Source organism: Amblyomma mixtum, chromosome 1, assembly GCF_055824585.1.
Source record: "Amblyomma mixtum isolate Tamu chromosome 1, ASM5582458v1, whole genome shotgun sequence".
NCBI classification, from domain to species: domain Eukaryota; kingdom Metazoa; phylum Arthropoda; class Arachnida; order Ixodida; family Ixodidae; genus Amblyomma; species Amblyomma mixtum.
Genome location: NC_143012.1, coordinates 242499089 through 242520863, shown reverse-complemented (window position 1 = coordinate 242520863; position 21775 = coordinate 242499089). Strand labels below are relative to the sequence as shown.

The 21775-nt window shown below is 44.7% G+C and overlaps 1 protein-coding gene across 1 annotated transcript in view; it reads left to right on the top strand.

The window, feature by feature from the left end:
• Nucleotides 1–21775, top strand: part of LOC149371345 (uncharacterized) — a 144560-nt gene that overhangs the window by 829 nt on the left and 121956 nt on the right. The window lies entirely within an intron of this gene.

The following is a 21775-nucleotide window of genomic DNA, read 5'->3' as shown; positions in this document are numbered from 1 at the left end:
CATGCTCTCCGCACTCAGCGATTGACACAGCGATTCACGCCGGATACACCCAGCATTATCCAGAGTTGTGGCCAGGTCCACAGGCTACGAAATACCAGGCTCTCTTAATTTGTCTAGACAAGAGATGCTGGTTACAGGAACACATTTTTCACCAAATAGCAGCACCATGGTTAGTACGCTCTCACATGACCCACAATGAAGCATATGGCAAGCGCGGTTCCTCGGAGTCTCTTTTTGTGATGACAACGCGCATCAGTCAGCGTTTATTTTCGAAGCTGCGGATGCACCGAAGCAAAGCGACCGGCTACGGTTCACTCGCTCCTACAAAGAGCAGTGAGGCGCGCAAAATGAAGTATGGTCGTTGCAACACGGCTCGTCGGAAACCCATTGCTCGTGTTCGCTGCCGTGTAGCTATGCTCTCTTCTATGTCTTCTTTTTTTTTACTAGCGAAGTAGGAGAGAAATGACATCATGGACGTCTCACCGACTGCGCTTCGAAATCGTTGCCACGTGAATGATTGATTTAACACTGATGTTTCGCTGAGGTCTTTGAACGTCCCGTGTATAAGGTGACTCGCATTCTATTTTGTTATATTGTTGCAATTTGATTCCTTTAGCTGATTCATCAAGAGTGAAACGTTTGCAAACGCAAACGAATTTTCCTCACTTATTCACTGTCCTTGTCTAGCGTAGTTGACAAGGTCTCTAGATAAGTTTTAGCGAAAAAAAAAAGCGAAGCCAAGTGCTCGTAAGTGCAAGTAGGAAAACCAAATACAGAAAGGTTTAGCAGGAAATATTCATGACGCTAGTCCGATCGACGTTTTATCCCGGCCCTTGAGAGCTCCGATATTTAGTTGGGCAAAACTCGGCAGTATTTGAAAGTCGTCCTCTCCTTTATGATATTCCCCCAAAAAAGAAAAAAAATTCCTCCTCATGTGTCGACTGCGTTCGTAAGGCATTTCGTCCATTCAGAGAGCGTATAAGAAAGGGAAAGAGTTATTTTTTCAATTCACTCTGAGCCTTTGGCTAACGAAACGTCTTAGAAAAGGTGCCTCATGCCGGATGAAATTCTGCGCCGATCGTCTTCGCATTGCATGCGCTAATACGCGCGATCAAATTAAAATATGGAGGCTGTTATCTCAAAGGTCGGGCTCGCAAAATTAATACCACTAGAATGATTTGACTAGGAATGTGACTGCCTTTAAGTTTTTAGTATAAACATGGGCGCTGAACACGTTGGTTCAAATGTTACTTTATTTGTTTTAGCTATTTATCCTCACACTTGGCGACCATTTGGCTGCATATTATGACTAAGAAAATTGTTTTCTTGTAAATAATATCATTTGGTTGCAGAAAAACAAAAATATATCTATATAATTTTGAACACCTTGAGTTTACGTTCCGGTAGACATTCAGATAGTGCTAGAATTATGCGTGTCATGTGCGAGCACCGAGCAGAGTGATTTGAGATGACGATGAAGCATACGGAAATGAATTCTTGTTTTCTCCCATCGTAATCATTCCAACAGTTCACCGCCTGTGTCTTGGCCACTCCCCCGTAGTGGGTATGTGCCATTCTACTCGAGGCCAACCAAGTAAAACCCAGAGCCTAGCCAATAGCATTGTATCCAGAACAGGCCCACTGTTCGAAAGCGAATCGTCAGACGACTCAAGCACATCTCGAAAAAAAAAGCCACTGCGAGCTGTTTATATCCCCTTCGCCTTAATCTGCAGTAAAAAAAAAAGTGGCAGGTGAATACCATACTTACAGAAGCACTGGCGGTAAGCGAAAAACTCAAGTTGGTATTCGAGCTAGAGGACACTAAAACTAGGCTCAAGCATTTTTAGAGTAGGATTTCTTAAGTTTTTCAACAGCGAAAAATATCAGGACGAAGGAATAAACAAGCACATGCACCTTTGTGCGTGTTTCTTGTTTCGTGCTGTTCTTTTTCCGTTGCTCAAAGCTTCACAAAATGTTACTGTTAGTGTTACGTAATGTTACCTTTTACGCAGTTCAAAAATTCTTAAACTTGCCCAGTGTTCGTTTCTGCTAAGGTTCACTCATAAATGCGTATCTGGCCTCATATGGCGTCTCACATGGGTCTGTGCATGAGCCGTTGCTTTGTTATCATCGATATCTATAGTGTCTGCTCTGAAACCATTACTAAAAATCAATATTTTTGCTAATGAATGTTTAATAAGTAACTTCCAGGGATGGCCACAATAATATTAACCAGCATTTTCATGCTCTCAGTGGATGGGGCTTGTAACTGGAAATGACAATATAAATATGACAAAACCACTTTCACACATATTAGCCAGTAGGCGAATACGTTTTCTTTCCAGCACGCTGTTTATTTACTTTTTTATTTAACGCCCATTGCAAGCAATCACAGATGGGAGCTGGTAATGCATAAAATACTGAAAAAATACAAAGCGAGAACCGAGAAGAGTATATTGCTAAATAAAGAAAACAGTCAAAATATGCGAGCAGCAGATTACTGGACATTACAAAAATAAAAGCAGAAAGAAGCAATAAAGGTTCAGAAATATCACAGTGTAAGAAGGAAGGTGGTTGAAGTCTTATCACCTATGAAGAATAAAACAACGCAAGAAGGTTTTAGTTTTGAAATAAGTATTGCCTCCCTCATGTATCTGATGTGCGGGAGGTTAAACAGAAAAATTGGGAGCAAGTAACTCGGCGCGAATGCAATCAGGATAAAAAAAATCGTAAAATAGACACAGGCGTGCAATTTTCCGTCGTGATTAAAGTGAATTTAAGCTCAAGCTAGAGTTCACAGCAGTTAGGATGAATGTACGCTTATAGTTAAAGAAAGCGCGCTGATTTATGCTGTATCATTTACAGAGGTCAACAAAACTTTAACCCAAGGTACCCAAATTGATTATGCATGCTCTTCCTCGAAGCGTATGAGTGTGGTGTACAGAGGAACTTTGCTGCTACTTCAGCCCATGAGAAAGCTGCGTCTCAGTTATCAGATCATGGAATAGTCTAGCTAGTGAAGTGCACTGTGCGTGCCCCGGCTATAGTTAGAGGTAATAATTATTCCAAGTACTTATATTCTCTAACAGGATAACGCAACGCACCATTACGGTCGTTATCATTACGGTCACATAATTACTTGCACAAGAGAAAGGCACCAATCTGCACTTGTGAACATTCAACGCCATACGCGTTTACACCATAAGGAGACAGCGTTAAGGTGAGATTGAATCATGCGCTTGCTGCTCTCATTTGTTATTTCGGGAAAAGTACGCAGTTATCAGCAAAGAGATGTAACTGTTTCTTGCCAAACTTAAAGAGCTTTAAATGTTTAGAGATAACTGTAGGCATGAATTAAACTTGCTTGCGCATCCCGAGTCAGTGGCCGCGTTTCGAATAGGCGCCCGCGTGCTGTGCAATGTCCGAGCACGTAAAGGCGCCCATATGGTCCAAATTATTCCAGAGCCCTTCACTACTGCCCTCCTCTTTTTCCTCTTTCGCTTCCACCTTAAGCCCGTCTCTGACAGCGAGGTAGAGGTGCTCAACGAGAAGTGAGGCAGTTACTGCGTCTTTTGTTTCTTTAAAACAAATTTCTGATTTTAAAATTTCCGTGCACCGGCAGCTTTGAAAAGCTTTTCTATAATTACATTGCTAAAGTTAACGATGTAGTGCATGTTATGGGCCAACAAAACGTTAATTGGATTTGGTCCTCGAGTATGCTTCAGTTGCCTGAAATCATCCAGAAAAGGTGTCGCAATGTAGTCTTGAGGGGGTACCAAGGCTTGCGGCATGTTTTATCAGTGCGAGCTATGGGATTAAAGATTCAGGTACGGAAAACTTGTACTCCTATAACCAACAGCTGCTGAAAAGGACCGAAAAATTGGAAGGAGGTTGAATGTGCGATACTAAACAGTGAATGAGGAAATGAAATCTATAGTAACAGGTATTACTTCCATCTTCAGGCTAAATTAGGTAGTTGAGTACATTTCTGTGCAGCAATAGCCAAACTCCTTACTTTACGCGCAGTCCTCTTTCGTTGCTCGTTTTTACCTGACTTAATACGGCTTCGGAACCAAGCACCTAGGTATGTTGCGTTTGGTATCAGTAGATCAACTTTCTAGACAACTGTTCAACAAGATTTTAATCTCTGCTAATTTATTGTTTTCTCTGTTTTGCTAGATATTGTAACTAAACATTTCGAGAGTGGGCCCGTATGCTTAGTAATAACTTATAGTGAAATTTGAGGCATTTATCCAACAAAAAATTTCTAATTGAAGACGCTTTGACAGTAGAAAATGCCATTAAATCTTCTAATGTTTTGTTCGCATTTTTGTAGTATCAATAATAGTATTTAATGTTGTATCTGCAATATATTCATTCTAAATATTCATCATTATAGCAACACAGGCTCCAAGTTTTAGTATGAATCAAGGTAATGTGCTAATATTATGTATTTCCTCCTTGTCATTATTATTAAATCAGTGTTATCAACAAAACAATTGTAGCCTAGAAGAACCCAGAAGTCACATTGCCGTTCGCCTCGGCTGCTGTGTAGCTGGTCGTCTTGTCTTTGATTGTGTAATTGGTCGTCTGGTGCGCTGCATTTTTTTAACGAACCTTCCACTAACAAGATGCGCTGCTAAACTAGGGTAAACAGAAGGTTAAAATAAATAAATCCCAAGTTACGGCCACAAATACCAGTTCAAAGTATGCGGGGGCAAAACAGCAAAAGTACCGTACCAACGCTTCTAGTCAGTGTTTGGAAAGACATGGTCTTGTAGGTTCATGAAAAATCAACTAAGCGCACTAACAGCTGTACAAATGGAACTATATAAAAACAAAAATCTTATTTCTTCCTTTCCAAGCGGAAATAATTTTGCAGCTTCTTTACAGTTTTTTTCACTTCACCACTGCACCAAAGCAAATTTTTTGTCTGGAAAGTAAGCGGTGATTGTTATTATTCACGACGTCCGGTATGCGTCAGGAAAGCCCTTCGTGAAAAGTGTCATGTAGTTTGGAACAAGGTCGACAGAAAATTATTACAAAGCATACCAAGATATTATTGCAGTGTTGCGTATTCGAACATAGTTAGCCTAGAAAACTTCCTCTGCGAATCATCGAGGATGAGCTCAATGAACATGGTTCAGGACGCATGCGCAAAGCTAATGTGCTGCGTAGGGCCTAAAGGGAAGGCTCTATAATAGACGCTCCGGCAGTGGCAGTCATCTTCTATCTAGTTAACGTAAAGTAAAACAGTTGTATGTCACGTCACTCTGCTCCGCAAAGACGACAGCTTAAGCCGTTGAAATACAACATGATTAGTTATGGCTGACGAGCTTCGATAGAGTGAAGGCTGGGAGCGTTAGTCCTTTAAGCGTGTTAGCACAGTAAGCCCTTAACTAATGATTAATCATTTTCTCCTGGAGATAAAAATGGTTCATTATACCTGCTCTAATCCGGAAGCAGATGACGTAACCCTTGTGTGGGAATATATGATGTCTTTTTTTCTGTACTTTTATTTTACGGTCGTGGCGGGGGCCGGCCAAGGTAGGGCGGGAGAGGGCGCAGCTTTAGCAATATTTACATCTTTTCGCGCTAAGTAAATCTGAAAGTGTTTAACTTGAGCTCATTGGAGGCCATCAACGAGAGAGCCTCATTAGCCTTTGTGACCATTCCTACTTAATAAAGATACGGCTCCCAGAAGAGACGTTCGTGAAGCCGTGCCGTGCACAGGCGCTGGCTTAATGGCGCCTCACCGGCTCCGACGTTCAAATTATGAGTTTTCTTAATCTTCTCCGTACTGATCAAAAGATCATATTAGCCGATGGAACTTGGCTTCGGATGCACCCCTCTCATGGCAGGACCGCCAAAGCCCTGTACATGGAGAGGTGGTAATGACTTTATACAGCAGACTCCGAAACGCCCGGCTAGCTACACGCCTTGCTGAATTCCTAATAGAAAACAAAATCCAAAAACGCGTGCTGAGCAAAATTGCGCTCATATTTGCAAAGAACAGAAACGCAGAAGACGCCTTCCTTCCACCTGCTGGGAAAGGCATTCATCTTAAGCGAAGGTGTTGGAGTAATCTCAATCACCATTGGTTCTCAGCGGCGCTTTACCCACAATGAAAAAGCCGAAGTGTTTCGAGCCGTAAATTACGCATAAATGCGCACGCTCACTCGAACGCATACACACACGCGAGCCCCTATATAAATGCACACATACCGGCACACAGGCACGCACGTATGCATGAATGCAGGTTCCAAAATTTTTTAGCATGCGAATAGCCTACAAAATAGTGTAAAGCTTATCTAGGAAAAGCAGTACCAATACTTTCCTGCATTTTTTTTTTACTTTCAAAGGCTATTGGCTCCCCTTGTGCCTATAGTTATAGTAATGGACTAAAGTGAAGAAATGAAAACTGAAGCAAGAGGAGCAAAGGACACTGCAAATATAGCGTAAAAATGATCGCAGATTTTTTTAACATATCTAGAGGTCAAATAATGCGGCTCGAAAAGACATGGACAAACGAAGAAGTGGACAGGACTTCGTTTGTCATTGTCTCTTCGCGCTGCATTCTTCAACCACGATCACTGACGAACAAGCCCAAACAGCCACTTTAGTATATCTAGAGGGCCTAATGATTTTAAATCATCTCTATGGAACCCTCAGCCTATCGCGCCAGCACTTTAGGAGGTGTATTAATTTTGTAATGAGACCTAAATAAAAAGATTAGCGCAAAACAGATTCTTAACGATTGTCCTGTTAAGACTTCGTAGCAAGTCAAGTTTTATCGAAATTGTTTACTGCCTTCACCATATAAACTCGCTCACTACAGGAGCAATGCGCATATTATAGACATAATTATTCCATTTGCAAGAACTTCCTGTGGTGGCTTCGTCTGTTCTCTATAGCAGGTGTTTCAGAGAAGCCCATTACTAAATTTCATAAACTTGGTTTTTTATGTCGGAAAGAGGTTTTTCAGGCAGGCAAATTTTTGTTGAAGTGCTGTTGAAGGTTGTTGAAGTGTGGTCTATATTTACTGAGGAAGCCCCATGACGCTTGGTGAAGAAGGCGGCGGTGAGCTGAACGACGCGTCGGCTCTGCGAAGCAGCCATGGACGTTCACTCGAAGCCTCTCACTTCATCGTCTTCTACACGCTGGCACGCGACGGGGCGCTACAATATCGCTGTTGGCGGACGTCAAAAAGCAGGAAAATTATAACTACTATATTGGTTAACTAGATTCTTACAGCACGGTAGTTTAGTTTGTTTGTTTGATCATTTTATTTTGACAGAACTGGTTACAATACAAGACCGAATAACACACATTGGCATAAAGCACTGCCAAGGTAGACGAGGCAAAAGGCGTTTAATGCACGCCTGACGAGGCCTCGTCTCCGGAATATTGCATCAGGATATATACAAGTGGCCGGTCGCGCCAAGAACAAGAAAGAATAAGGAGGGAGCAAAACTGTGCAGTTACAAAACAATCAGAAAGATGCGGTACAAGACGCCATTATTAGAAACATCAATCACTGAGCAGGCAGAATACAATGCAAAGGTACAACTCAAGATACAATAGAATACCATACATAAAAAAACAATTAAGAAAAAACAAATCAAACAAATTAAAACAGCATACATCAAAACAGCGTAGTTATGTTTTATCTAGTAAAAAAGTTTTAACTTGTCTCTTAAAACTATTTAATGAGTTGGAGTTACAGACTATTTGAACAATTTCCTGAAACATGTTTAAAAGTGCAGGGATTTGAAAGTTAACCGACTGCTTCCCATATGATGTTCTGATCAGGTTTGAGGTAAACAATACATTTCTCAACTCGTAGCCACAGTGAGCGCGTTCATATGTTGCGAAAAAGCCTGGTTGATCACGTTTGATTTCGTTGTATATTCTGAGTGCTAGTACTTGGCGAAATACGTTAGTAAATGTAAGAATCTTGTTTTCATAGAAAAAAACCTTGAGTATGTTCACGTGCTGATAAGTTTTCAATAAATCGAATCGCTTTCTTCTGCATGATATGAAGCCGTTCAAGATTGCCCTTTGAAGTCGTGCCCCATACCAGTACGCAGCAGTGTAGTCGTGAGTAGATCATTGCATAGTACAACTGTCGCTTGAACCACGTGGGTAATATGTGCCTAAATTTGTTTAGGATACCTAAGGTTTTCGATATATTGGTGCAGATGCTATCGATGTGTGGTGTCCAGTTAAGGTTTTCGTGAAAGATCACGCCTAGAAATTTCTGCTTGCTTACTTGCGTTATCACTTTTTTCTGAAATTCTAGCTTTACATAACAATCTGCTGCCTTATTTTTGGGTCGAAATATCATGTAGTTTGTTTTTTCTGTGTTCAGGACTAGCTGATTATGATATAACCAGATGGACAATTGTTCAAGCCATGCATTTGCTTCTGTTAATATGCTGGTTAAGTCGGTTCCTTGAAAAAAAATATTTGCGTCATCAGCGTATAAGATAATATCAGGAGTTCGAGGAATACATACAATGTCATTAATATAGAGAAGAAATAAAAGGGGACTTAAGATAGATCCCTGCGGGACACCATACTGTATCAGTTTAGACGTTGATTTGAAGCTATTGATTTTTACAAACTGGTAACGGTTATGTAAGTAACTTTTAATTAAGTCAAGCGCGATTCCACGAATGCCATAGTTACAAAGTTTATTATATAATATATCATGTTTAATCGAGTCAAAAGCTTTCCTAAAATCTAAAAATATGCCTACGGTGTACATCTTATTCTCGATATTAGTTATTTTTTCTTTGATGTTCAGCAAGGCACATTGAACTGTTTTTCTTTCTGAAAACCATACTGTTGTTTTGCTATTATTTCTTTCTTTGATAAGAATTTGTAGAGTCTGTTATTTATAACATACTCAGGTATCTTTGAAAAAAAAGGTAATACAGATATAGGTCTGTAGTTCGCGAGAACGTTCTTAGGTCCACCCTTATGTATTGCACAGACGCGGGCAATTTTCATGCTGTCTGGGAATATACCATGCCGCATTATGTTGTTGCAAATATGGGAAAGGGGCACGCAAAGAATATCAGATACTGCTTTCACTGGCCAGGCAGCAATGTCATCATAACCACAAGCAGAAGAATCTTTCATATTTTTTATCACTCCTTCAATTTCATCTGGTGTGGTTGGCGTCAAAAAAATTGAATCTATTTCAGTATTACTTAGATTTAGGTATGAACTGACCGAGCTGCTGCGAGATGCACCAGCCGTAAGAAAATGATTGTTAAATAGGTTTGCTAGTGACTCACCGGCGTGGCTTGTGCCATCTACGACTAACTCATGGGGTATAGTTTCACTTCTCTGCGAAAGAATTGAGTTGAACAAGGTCCATGCCTTTTGAGGGCAGTTGTACACTGCCGTAAACTTGTTCATGTAATACGCTGTGCGAGCTTTCTTTAGTTCACCACTTAATTTATTTCGCAGTTTTTTGTATTCTGACAGTTTATTTATATCTCTAGTCTTAATAAACGTGTTGAACAAGTCATTTCGGGCATTTATCTTATTTAATAAATCGTTAGTGATCCAAGGCTTTCTTGCACGCTTAGGTTTTTTCAGAATTCTTGCAGGGAAAGCATCATAATATTGTTGAGTTACCACAGTTAGAAAGCAGTTGTATGCATTGTTAGGATGTGCAAAATTTAAAACATTTTCCCAAGTTAAACTACTTAAAAGATCACGAAAACGAGCTATTCCAGCTGCACTGACATGTCTACGGGGCGGAGCTTCCTGGTGTAACTGAGGTTGTGATGTTACCGGCAGGAAGCAAAATATTGGCATGTGGTCACTGATGCCTGTTGTCAGAACTCCAGAGCGCACACCATTGTGATGACAACTTGTCAAACACAAATCTATTAATGTCTCGCTATCTGCAGTCACACGAGTAGGTATGCTAATAATATTTATTAGACCGGTCGAGTGTATTAAATCCTGAAACTTACTGGAACACAAATCAGAGGAAAGCAAATTAATATTAAAATCTCCCAAAATGACTACTGGGCAATTAAAGGATAACAAATGCTCACTAACGTCTTCGAAAAAATCTAAGAATGCAGACAAGGATCCTGAAGGTGGCCGGTATACAACCGTCACAGCAAACGCTTGACACTTGACTGCAAGGGATTCATAGTTGTCCGTAATAGCAGAGTACTCTTGGATGATACTGTACATATGGCGTTTACTGATGTAGAGCGCCACGCCTCCACCGCGTCGGTTACATCGACCAAGCGATTCATAATTATAGTTATCAAGCTTCACTGCATGCTGTTGATCACTGAACCAAGTTTCCGAAAATGCAAGTGCCGTAAATTCATGATTTAACGTTGCCAGGTACGCACAAACGTCAGGATACTTGTCTCGCAAGCTTCTCGCGTTAAGGTGAAAAAACGATGCTGTTTTTTTCAGCGCTTGTGTTTCCTTGACAATGTTGGCGAAAGTGATAGCGCTATGATAACCGCAGTTTGGGGTGTAAGCAGCCATGAAAAAGAAAAAAACAGAGTCAGAGAGCACGCGCTCTGCTACCCCATTTTCGCCAGGTCATCTTCAGTTCTGATCTGGATAGCGCTGTCGCCTTCCTTCTTGCGCACAAGGATTCTGCCATTCTTTTGCCAGACAAACTTATAGGAACGCTCGAGTGCCTTCGATTTTGTCACCCACAGCAATTTCTTGTTCAGAGGAGTTAGATTGTCAAGGAAACGAACGCCGGGAACCTTAGTTACCAGTTGTGTCTTTTGCTCGGTCCACTGCTCCTTGGTTGTACGCGAAGAAAAGCGTACCATGATTGCGGGAGTGTTTTCCTCCCTTGCAGGCATTCTATGTACTGCTTCTACATCTTTCGCGGTTAGCTCTGGGGTGTTGAGCTTGCGTGCGACGTTATTTAGTTTCACGAGCAAGTTTTCGCCCTCACTTTTTTCAATACCGTGAACCTCCAAGTTTTGGCGGCGGCTGTATTGGTCAAGGTCATTAAGTTCCTTCCTCAGTTTCTTAACTTTTTCGATCGATGTTTCCGTTTCTACTTTCTGCATTCTATCTTTCAACTCGGAGATTTCCTGTCCCTACGTAGTCACCAGTGTAAGTAGGGTATCATACTTAGAAGACAAAAACTCTACTGTTTTTTCAATGTTTTTCACAGTTTCTTTCACAGACAACAGGTCCTCTATTTTGTCAATAAGTGGTAGGAGCAAGGCAATCCGTTTGTTCATGATAGTCAGCTTAGCTCCCACATCAGCACCTTGCTCAGGCTTCGTTTTCCCGGAGCTGTGACTCCCCCGGAGTTTAGAGGCTTTACAAGTAGGACACAGCCATGTTTTGTCAATATCTGGTTTGGATTTTACCGCTGCCTCTCCCACTCCCGAGCAATTTCCAGCATGATAGGAGAATCCACACTCGGAACAAGTCAGGACAAGGCAGTCATCCGTGATTGCTTCCTGGCATGCTAAGCAAATATCTTTCTCCATTTAAATAGTAAGGCAAAAGCACAAACAGCAGCAGCGGGAGTAGCAGTATGAAATGTCTCAAGCGCACAAAAAGAAATTTTACGATACTAACCTGCAAAGCAGGGGACGAGAAGTTAGCTGTGCGTCGGCCAGCCACTGCCTACCGCTGCTGCTGCGTGCAATAAATAAAGTAATAGCTATATTAAATTTTTAGATTTTTCGCACCATTCGAGAACGGCGCGCCTGCTGGGAGTACGAAGTGACGTCCATCGAGCCGCGACACTAGGTGATGCTTGTGCCACGTGACATCCTCTGCCTCACCCACGCTTGAGCAGAGAAGTAGCGAGGAGCGGAGAGCATCGAAGCGCGGGTAGGGCAGGGAATACCCCGTGGAACTAGCGTCAGAGAGTTTCGCGGTTTAGTGACGTCATTTTGCGCGCCCAGCAGCCGCGCAGTTTTCAAACGATGCGCGAAATTGCCAAGATTTGCTCGGCCACAGTGGCGAAGGCAGTCGCGTTTTCGACATTCTAAACTCTGATATAGCCAGTAATAACAGCTGGCAGGAACTACCTAATTGGAATCAGCTCCTATCGGTATTAGTTAAAAGTTAGCTATTAAAATTTGGTTAATCATCTTACTAGTTAAAATGATTCATTTCTTTTTTTCACGTGTGCCGACCCCAGAGTTACCGCCGCGGCAATGGCGCTCGGCTGCTGAGCCGAAGGACACGGGTTGGAACCCAGCCGTGGTGGTCGCATTTCAATTGAGGCGAAATTCGGGAGGCCTTTGTACTGTGTGGTGTTACTGCACGTTAAGGAACCCCATCTGGTCGAAATTTCTGGAACCCTTCGTTACGGCGTCCTTCACATCCCGAGTAACTTTGGACGCTAAACGATCATAAATTCGAAAACTAGATTTAGCATACCGCAGAAACCTTCCCTTTAAATCAGAAACTCTTTTTCTAAGGATCATCGGCGGGCTTGCCTGAAACACGTGGTTTGACGAATACCGAGTTGGGCTAGTTGGTTGTAATGCATCTCAAAGAAAAAAAACTCAACGTACACAGACGACCCTGGTGAAGAGCCTCACTCGTCGGGTAGCCAAGGAGGACCAACACCGAAGTGCTGTGGAGTGCGCCAGCGCGTTGGCAAGGACTGCCTGTAGGCTGCGCTACTCTAAGATTAGCGTCCAGCATTTGATTTTCTAGACAAAAGTAACCTACGCCTAGCAATATATGATAAAGAAAGATTTTTCTTACTAGTACCGCGGAGTGTACAATCAGGTAAGGCACGCGTCTCATCTGATATTAATTTCCAGAGGGTTACAGTTAAATTTAATAAAAAAAGCCGTGTTGCGCAAATAACAGCCAGGTCGAACTTTGTGACGCAAGCCTGAAGTGTTTGAAAGGCTAAGTTATCAAAACAAGGGTTTTTTTTTTTTTTTTTACGGCAAAGACGCATAAGTCAGGCATTCCTTTGCTCGCCACAATTTCGGAGCGTAGCACGTGGCATCACGCTGTGTATCGGTATCTACAAAAACACCTAGACTCCTTAGCCGTTGCTAACCTTTATTGTACGGAACTAAGGAACAGTGGTGCAGTATTTATAGGTTGCGACCTAAGAGCAGAACAACGCTTGCAGCGCCTACTTTTCCTGTGTCCTTAATCCTTATGCGCTGAATTATTGCTTTAATACGAACACATAGAATAAATTAACTCTATACTGGTATGGTGCTCCTCTTGTAGAAAGCTTGATGCATGACTTATAGGACTTCACAATCATTCCATTCCATAACAATATTACGGACCCTATCCGTTTTATGCATTAAATCAAGCCATTGTAAGCAAGCAATATTCGGACTTTATGGCCCGAAGCGAATATTACTTTATGGCAGTAGTACTGCCGGCCAATACCTTGGTCTAAGCAGGAAGGCTTTTAAGCAAACAGAAAAAAAATCTAGGAAAGTGAAAATAATATGCATAAAATGGACCTAATCCACAACAAGAAGCACATATCACACTTCAACATTGCTAAAGTTAACAAATATAACTTCGCAGTGCTGCCATGAAATCGTTTGATTTAAATATATCAATAGAAAGTGTATTTCACTCGCTTACCGTTCGAGCGAAAACACCATATTAGAAAGCGTTCGTGCTGGCGAAGATTGCGAACAGGAAATATTTGTGACTGTGTTGCGTTCTTCTCGTAGCATAAATAGTACTATTTTTTATCAAAGGCGACTTATTTTCCTGCGTGTTTCTAATGTCTGTATTCTGTTATGTAGCATGGGCTATGACAGACCTCATAGTATAGATCTACCGATTATACAGAGTGGTTTAGGACACTTTGGGTTAATAAACGTGCGCTGCGATCGCACAGCTAGTGGGATTTGAGACGCTGCCGCAGCGGCCGGTATTGAACCCGATTCGTCCGTCTCAGACGCCGAACGCGCTCGCCACTGAGCCACCTGGACGTCAAAACCCAAACACAGGAAACATGAAGAGAAACAGCCATGTTTTAAGGCAGGATTGCATTTAAAGGCTACAGTGTCACCTCTTTCCTCCGCACATTTTTCCCCATTCGTCCTTCCGTCCAAATGTCCATCCGTCCACATCACGAGAAAACTCGAGAGACTAAACAGCACGCGAAAAAGTATAGATTTCAGTTAGATTTGCGACCATTTCTTGTTGTTTGCCCGTTTGGAAAGCGGCCGCGCGGCAGTCGGAAGCTCTGTGTAAAAACGCCCACACAGCGGTACTGGTCGTTTCAACTTGCATGCAGGTAGATGTGCATTATCTCCGGTGAAACGAGCTAAAAAACGAGTTTATTTTCGGAAGTCTTGCGAAACATTTCAAAGATGCTAAAAGATACGGTTGGTACATCAGACTACTTTCGTGCATTGAATGCGAGCCAATAATTTTTTAAACTTTACTTCCTTTATGTCTTTTGTATATTTTAACTTTTTTCTCTTCGTATATAATGGCACACGTACTCATTAGCATACAGTCATAAGACGACGCATATACTTGGTTCAGCTTTGTTCGCAAAGAAGCAACGCGGTTTCGCGATGCGTGCTCGCCTCGTAATCCGAAAGTCTTGGGCTGCATTCCCGTCATCTTCGTAAGAAATTTTATTTTTCTTTGATACCACGGTGACCTTATCTGGGATTTTTGAGATTCCTGCCTGCTCGTCGACGCCGACGCCAGCTATGGTTGCCGATGAGCAACAGAATCATCTTGCACCAAAAAGAATATTTCGATAAAGTATTTCCACGCACGTCATAATATATTTAATTGTTTTCCACAAACGCACTTCCACATAAGCCACATGCGCCATGACCAAGCAGATCACTGCTTAAAAATGTCGAAGCTTTTTCAAATCGAGAGGGAGATCTGCGACGTTCCCGAAAAGCCGCGGGCGCCAGGTCGTGTAAGGAGGCTGAGCCATGTGCAATGTGCCACCTTCGATCTTATCGGGCCCTACGCGTGGTCGGTGCCATCAAATGCTTAAACATTAAGAGAACACTAAAGGCCAAGACGCGATTGCGTTAAGGGGGCCTATAAGGGGCTTCTCTTGTCCACGCATACAGGGTAACTGTTTCCATATTACGTGAAAGACCGCACAAAGTACGTTTACAGCTCGCCTTCAACCAAGCCTTACGAGCGTGCTTGCATGTCCTAGCGTGGTGTGTCTGAGTAAGAAACCAAAGGCGAGGTGTGATTTCCTCGACTAATTGTCCAAATATATTTTTCGGCGCTTTTCATTTACTTTATACACTTACATGTCCTAACCACGTTTGAGTCATGTTGCGGCATTGTGAGTTTTATAAAGCTATAATAACATTTCACTCCACAACCCCACTTGTGACGTCACGACTCTGTCGACCAATTCGGCTTTTTTGCACACACTGTAGACAATGCATACCACACCGGGCTCTCCTCTAGACGGGGCTCGAAATGCTAACACGCAAAAAATGCTTCTTGGGCTATCTGTGCGCATTTGTGCAGGAATTGGCTGAGACGCATGGTCGCTATACGCTGTCGCACATTTCGAAGCGCTCTCAACGTCGCCCGGCGGTGGAGGTAGCGCCAAGAGAAAGGCCCAACATCTTCCGGCTAAGTCAGACGTGCGGAGGGGTCCGCGTCCGATCGAACAGGCCATGCGGCGTAGCCGCACTGCAGGGTTAAAATCTTCAGTTACCACGCGGTGCCGCAAGTCTGATTTACGCTTTTGCAATTTGTGCAGTGCATTATAAGTGTGTGCTAGTGTGGACTGAGAAGACCCTGTTCCTTATTGGCTTCACTTGATGCTCCTCACACTACCGGAAAGGAAACAAAAATGAAAACTAATACTCTAGCCGAGATGTCGAGAACAGGTGAGGCTCAAAGAAGACAGGGCGTAGACGCTTGAGTGCATAAAGGTGTTTAGGGAAGCTTCCTCTTGTCTATTACATAACAACGGAACATGGCAAAGTGCGGAGGCCTTCCTGAAATGGGGTAATCTGGACGTAGCATGGACTGGGCTGGAAGTTTTTTCACAAGCTTTAATACTCTCAACGAAATAATCAGTAAGAAATTTGCCATGATTTGGAAGAAATTTATCCCACCGAGAAACTGAAGGCGTACTCTTTCAGCGACAAAAAAACTCTGAGAAGATTCTGTTCAGTTTCACGGCACTTATAATTGAACTCCGCACGGAGCAGAAAGGACTTAAGTGCCCTGGATAACGGTCGGCCGACATCACTCTTTTTCTTCGGTGTAGGTCGGATGAAACAATATAGCGAGAGGTCTTTCTCTCAGTTTTCTGCGCGTCTAGGTAAGAGTAAGGCGTGTTTTTTTCCTTCCATCTAGAAATGAATTCGTTCCACTCATGTTCGTTGACAGTTGGACTGTTCTTGACAGGCAATTTTCCGGCTGCGAAGTAGGTTTCCGATGAAAAAAAAAGCGCAGTAAAGATCAAGCAGAGAAATCGGCCTGAACGAAGCACGGGAAGAGTTTAAGAGCAATGTTATGTCAATAAACACCTGAGTTGTTAGTAAGCGCTTGTCCTGTCTACCTCGTTCCTTTGTGTCGTGTCTTTTGCGCAAAAAACCCACAATACAAAGAGTTTAAGCCTTCCAAATTCGCGTATGCATCATTCCTCTTCAATCTAGGTTCCGGGAAAAAGACTGACGAGTGAAACCTCCTTGTTATAACGTTTTACTCGCATGTCCGAGACACGTTTAACACTGCGTGTCAGGTGCTATTAAGAGGTTGTTAAAACGAAAAGTGAACGAGGCGAACTGCAGGAGTTAACGTTGGTTGCTGGGAAGTAAAGAGCTGAACACCGCATAATATCCTATATTGCTATTTACGTTGTTAAGCTCTGCGGAAGTTGTACCTTGTTTACACACGGTAGCGGCACGTGTTTATGTCCCCGTTCTTAACGGCTTGCGGACGGATAGCGCAAGAGAGGCCGGAAACAATATACGGGTCTGCAGTTTTAAACATTTTATTTACGTGTGGTGAGCTTTTGCGGATCAAAATACTGCTAAAAAAATTTACCATTGCAAACACATCCCGCGGGTTGGCAAAGCAGTTCACTCCTAGGTTTAAGCAACTTGCGATGCCGTAGATAAGTAGCAGCTTCATGATATCAAGCTAAAGCGTGATTGTTTTTAGCGTACCTAATTTCTTCGTATTTTATTAAGCTCAGGCGATGCCTACTGATCATCGCCCTTCGGCACAAATGGCAGCTTCTTTTCATGACAAATTTCCGGCTCTTAAAGTATTTATTAGGCTTGTCTATAAATAAAATTTCGACGCTCCAGCTGTTCATAATGTTTGCTCTGGTTTAATTTTACGAATCTTTAGCAGCTTTTAATGCTTGAAGAGCTCAAATACACATAAAAAGAACAGAATAGGAACCAGATGTACAAAGTAAATACGAAATTTTGTGGATGCTCTGCGGACTTTTGTTTTTGTAGTTATTTTTTAATTCGAGCTGTTGTATGGCTGCGCTTGGTTGGATGCTAATTACTGTTATATTACAAATCTACTGCACGTCAATCATTATTCTAAAAAACTGGACCAACAGTTATCACTTCGATTTTGTGGTCAAATCAATCTTGCTCCGGTTCGCTTAGCTGCTAGCGCGACTGGCCCGGTGACGTGGTGGTCTCAGGTTCGAAATGCGGAAAGGATTAATTTTTCTTCAACTACGAAGTTTCTGCGGAAGCTGTCAAGGTTTCCCTTGTAGCCCTATTGCTGTGATCTGGTGGATGCTGATTTGTAATTATTTCCACATGTACTAGCGTTATAATGAGCTGAAAAGTGCGAAGGCTGTGAACGCCTGTAAATAAGTAGAGGTGAGCTAGTAAAGGAAATTAGAAACACTCTAACACTCCAGAGAACTTCCAAGCATATGAGGGTGTGAATGGTACTTAAAGCATGCATGATGCTCCGCAGAGATTCTTTTTGTAAAAAAGGTATGTGTCCTGCAACAAGCTTCAGCATGGCTAGCAATTGCGTTACATGCAATGAATGAGAGGCATTATCCGCTTCACTCAGTTTTGACGTTGTGCGTCGAGCCCACCGTAAGCGTACAGGGCCCGGAAATGATACCACTATGTGACATTGATCCCAAACAATGTCCACGGAGTTGACTAAGGTGCGTGACGCTTAAACTGCTTGGGTAGAGTGTATACAGGAGATGACAAAAGCGACGGTGCAGTACTGACAAAATTTGCAAATCTCAATGAACCGTTTCTAATGGCTACAACCTCTAGGAGCACTAAAGAACTGAAGTTCTTCGCGGCGGTTGTGTCCAGGCTTGCGGGAGCCGCCGGAGTCTAGGCGTCAAATGATCACAACACCGCGCCGTAAGAGCGAAGGCGTTGCTGGGAGTGGACAAGTGTGTTATATGGAGCGCGCATCGGCCACAACTGGCGATGCGAGGGGCGCATTTCAGCGGCATAGCGTGTGTAGTGTGCCAACTGTGACAGGTTCCGCTACCACCATGCGCCGACACTGCGCTGCGCCTGACGACGACGAAGTTATGCGCCGACACTACGCTGCGCCTGACGACGACGAAGTTCCCCCGCTCTCTTCTCTCTTGGTGCTGGCTACGCCCGTCTACGCTGCCAGACCCTGCACAGCGGTTCGGTCTCTTGAGGACGCCTAATAAACGCACCCCTACAATTGGTGGAGGTGCTGGGTACGTCCGCTACCAACCTGTCACAGTGCAATTTACGTCTCGAACCCATCTTCGTGCCCGTCAGCAATGCTCCGAGGTGAATGCCTCGGGCGTATTGAAGAACTTGATTCCTGCCTTCCCTACCCTATTCTTGATACCACCGCTTCCTTCGATGTCGATGTGCTCAGCTCCTGTGATGTTAAGAATGATCCACCGCCCTCCGACATCTTCCACCGTGCCATTGACGCTGACCTTCCACCCGCGCTACGTGATCAACTCGTCGCCCTCCTCCAGCGCTTCAGGTCTTCTTTCGATCTTCCTCAGACTGCCTTGGGCCGTACGTCTGTCGTTGCGCACACCATCGACACCGGTACACACGCCCCTCTTCGCCAGCGCCCCTATTGTGTCTCGGCTTCTGAGCGCCGCGTCATTTCTGATCACGTGGACGACATGCTCCGTCGGGGTGTCATACAGCCCTCTCACAGTCCCTGGGCGTCTCCTGTTGTGTTGGTAAAAAAGAAAGATGGTTCCATCAGGTTCTGTGTTGATTACCGCCGGCTCAACAACATCACACGCAAGGACGTCTACCCCCTGCCACGAATCGATGACGCCCTGGACTGCTTGCAAGGAGCTGAGTATTTCTCCTCGCTGGATTTGAGGTCAGGTTACTGGCAGGTGCCTATGGCTGACACTGATCGCTCAAAAACTGCCTTCATAACACCTGACGGCTTATATGAGTTCAACGTCATGTCGTTTGGTCTGTGCAACGCCCCGGCAACTTTCGAACGCCTGATGGACACCATCCTTAGTGGACTCAAGTGGGAGAGTTGTCTTTGCTATCTCGATGACATCGTCGTCTTTTCTGCGGACTTTTCTTCTCATCTCATCCGCCTGGAGCGCGTTCTGACTTCTCTTACTGACGCTGGGCTCCAGATGAATTTGAAAAAGTGCCGCTTTGCTGCCCGACAACTCACCATTTTAGGAAATGTAGTCTCTAAAGACGGCATTCTTCCGGACCCCGCCAAACTTCGTGCAGTTGCCGAATTTCCGAAGCCCACCTCACTGAAGCAGCTCCGTAGCTTCGTTGGCCTTTGCTCGTACTTCCGTCGCTTCATCTTAAATTTCGCCTCGATCATCGCTCCTCTGACCCAGCTACTCGCAGGCAGCTCCAACCTCTCCGCTTGGACGCCTGCTTGCGATGACGCCTTCGACACCTTGCGCCGCCTTTTGGTTTCGCCTCCTATCCTGCGCCACTTTGACCCGACTGCGCCTACTGAGATCCACACTGACGCCAGCGGTATTGGACTGGGTGCCGTTCTCTCCCAACGCAAACCTGGCTTCCGTGAATATGTGGTCGCCTACGCCAGTCGGACCTTGAGCAAAGCGGAGGCCAACTATTCTGTTACCGAACGAGAATGTTTGGCCATCATTTGGGCCATTGGAAAATTTCGTCCCTATGTATACGGTCGCCCGTTCTGTATAGTAACCGACCACCATGCCCTGTGCTGGCTGGCCTCTCTCAAAGACCCGTCAGGCCGCCTAGCTCGCTGGGCTCTGCGATTGCAGGAGTATGACATTCATGTCAGTTACCGCTCCGGCCTCAAGCATAATGCCGCGGACGCTCTTTCCCGCTCGCCGCTACCTAGTGCTTCATCGCCTGCTCCTGTGTCTGCTTACGACTTGTCCTCGCTTGCCACTGCCGACATGTCAACCGAGCAGCAGAAAGACCCTTGGATCGCCAGTCTTATTAACTTCCTTTTGAGTCCTACGACTGATAATTCGTCCCGTTCTCTCTTACGTCAAGCCCGTCACTTTTCTATTCGGGACGGTCTCCTCTACCGTCGCAATTACCTGTTCGACGGACGCAAATGGCTCCTAGTGATCCCCCGCCATCTACGCACCGACATTTGCGCCGCTTTTCATGCGGACCCACAGTGTGCCCACGGCGGCGTGTTGAAAACCTACACGCGTCTGCGTCTTCGATTCTACTGGCGTGGCATGTACCGCTTTGTTCGCCACTTTGTGCGATCTTGCCCATCCTGTCAACGGCGTAAATGTCCGCCTCACACCTCGCCTGCTCCACTGCAACCGTTACCCTGCCCTGCCCGCCCGTTTGACCGCGTTGGCATAGACCTCTACGGCCCCCTCCCTCCCACTCCCGCTGGTCACCGCTGGATTATCGTGGCCGTGGATCATCTCACACGTTATGCTGAAACGTCTCCATTACCATCTGCCTCCGCCCGCGACGTGGCTTCCTTTCTTCTAAAGAACCTGATTCTTCGCCATGGTGCTCCTCAAGAACTGCTCAGCGACCGTGGACGCGTATTCCTGTCTGACGCTCTTGAGGCCCTCCTCAAGGAATGCCGCATTATTCATCGAACCGCTTCGTCTTACCACCCTCAGACCAACGGCCTGACCGAGCGTTTCAACCGAACCCTCAGTGACATGCTGTCCATGTACGTCGACGCCAACCACTCCAACTGGGACCAAGTTCTTCCCTTCGTCACCTACGCATATAACACTGCGACACAAACCACCACTGGATTCTCTCCCTTCTTTCTTCTGTACGGCCGCGAGCCCCCCTGCACGATGGATACTCTTCTTCGCTACCGACCCGACATTTCCGAGTCCACGCCACTGTCCGACGCTGCCAGGTACGCCGAAGAATGCCGCCAGCTTGCTCGCTCGTTTACCACGCAGACCCAGTGGCAGCAAAAACATGACCGCGACACTTCCGCGGCCTCTACCTCCTACCCTGCCGACTCCCTTGTGTGGCTCTGGGTGCCTCCCACAACTCCCGGCCTTTCGCGGAAACTGCTGCATCGCTATCATGGTCCCTACCGGGTTCTCAAGCAAACATCTCCGGTCAATTATATTGTTGAGCCTGTTGCACCCGCTGCGGACTTGCGTCGCCGTGGCCGCGAAACCGTCCACGTCGACCGACTGAAGCCGTACTACGACCCCTCTGTTCTTCCTTCCCCTTAAGACGCCAGGATGGCTCCTTTTCACCCGGGGGAAACTGTAGTGTGCCAACTGTGACAGGTTCCGCTACCACCATGCGCCGACACTGCGCTGCGCCTGACAACGACGAAGTTATGCGCCGACACTACGCTG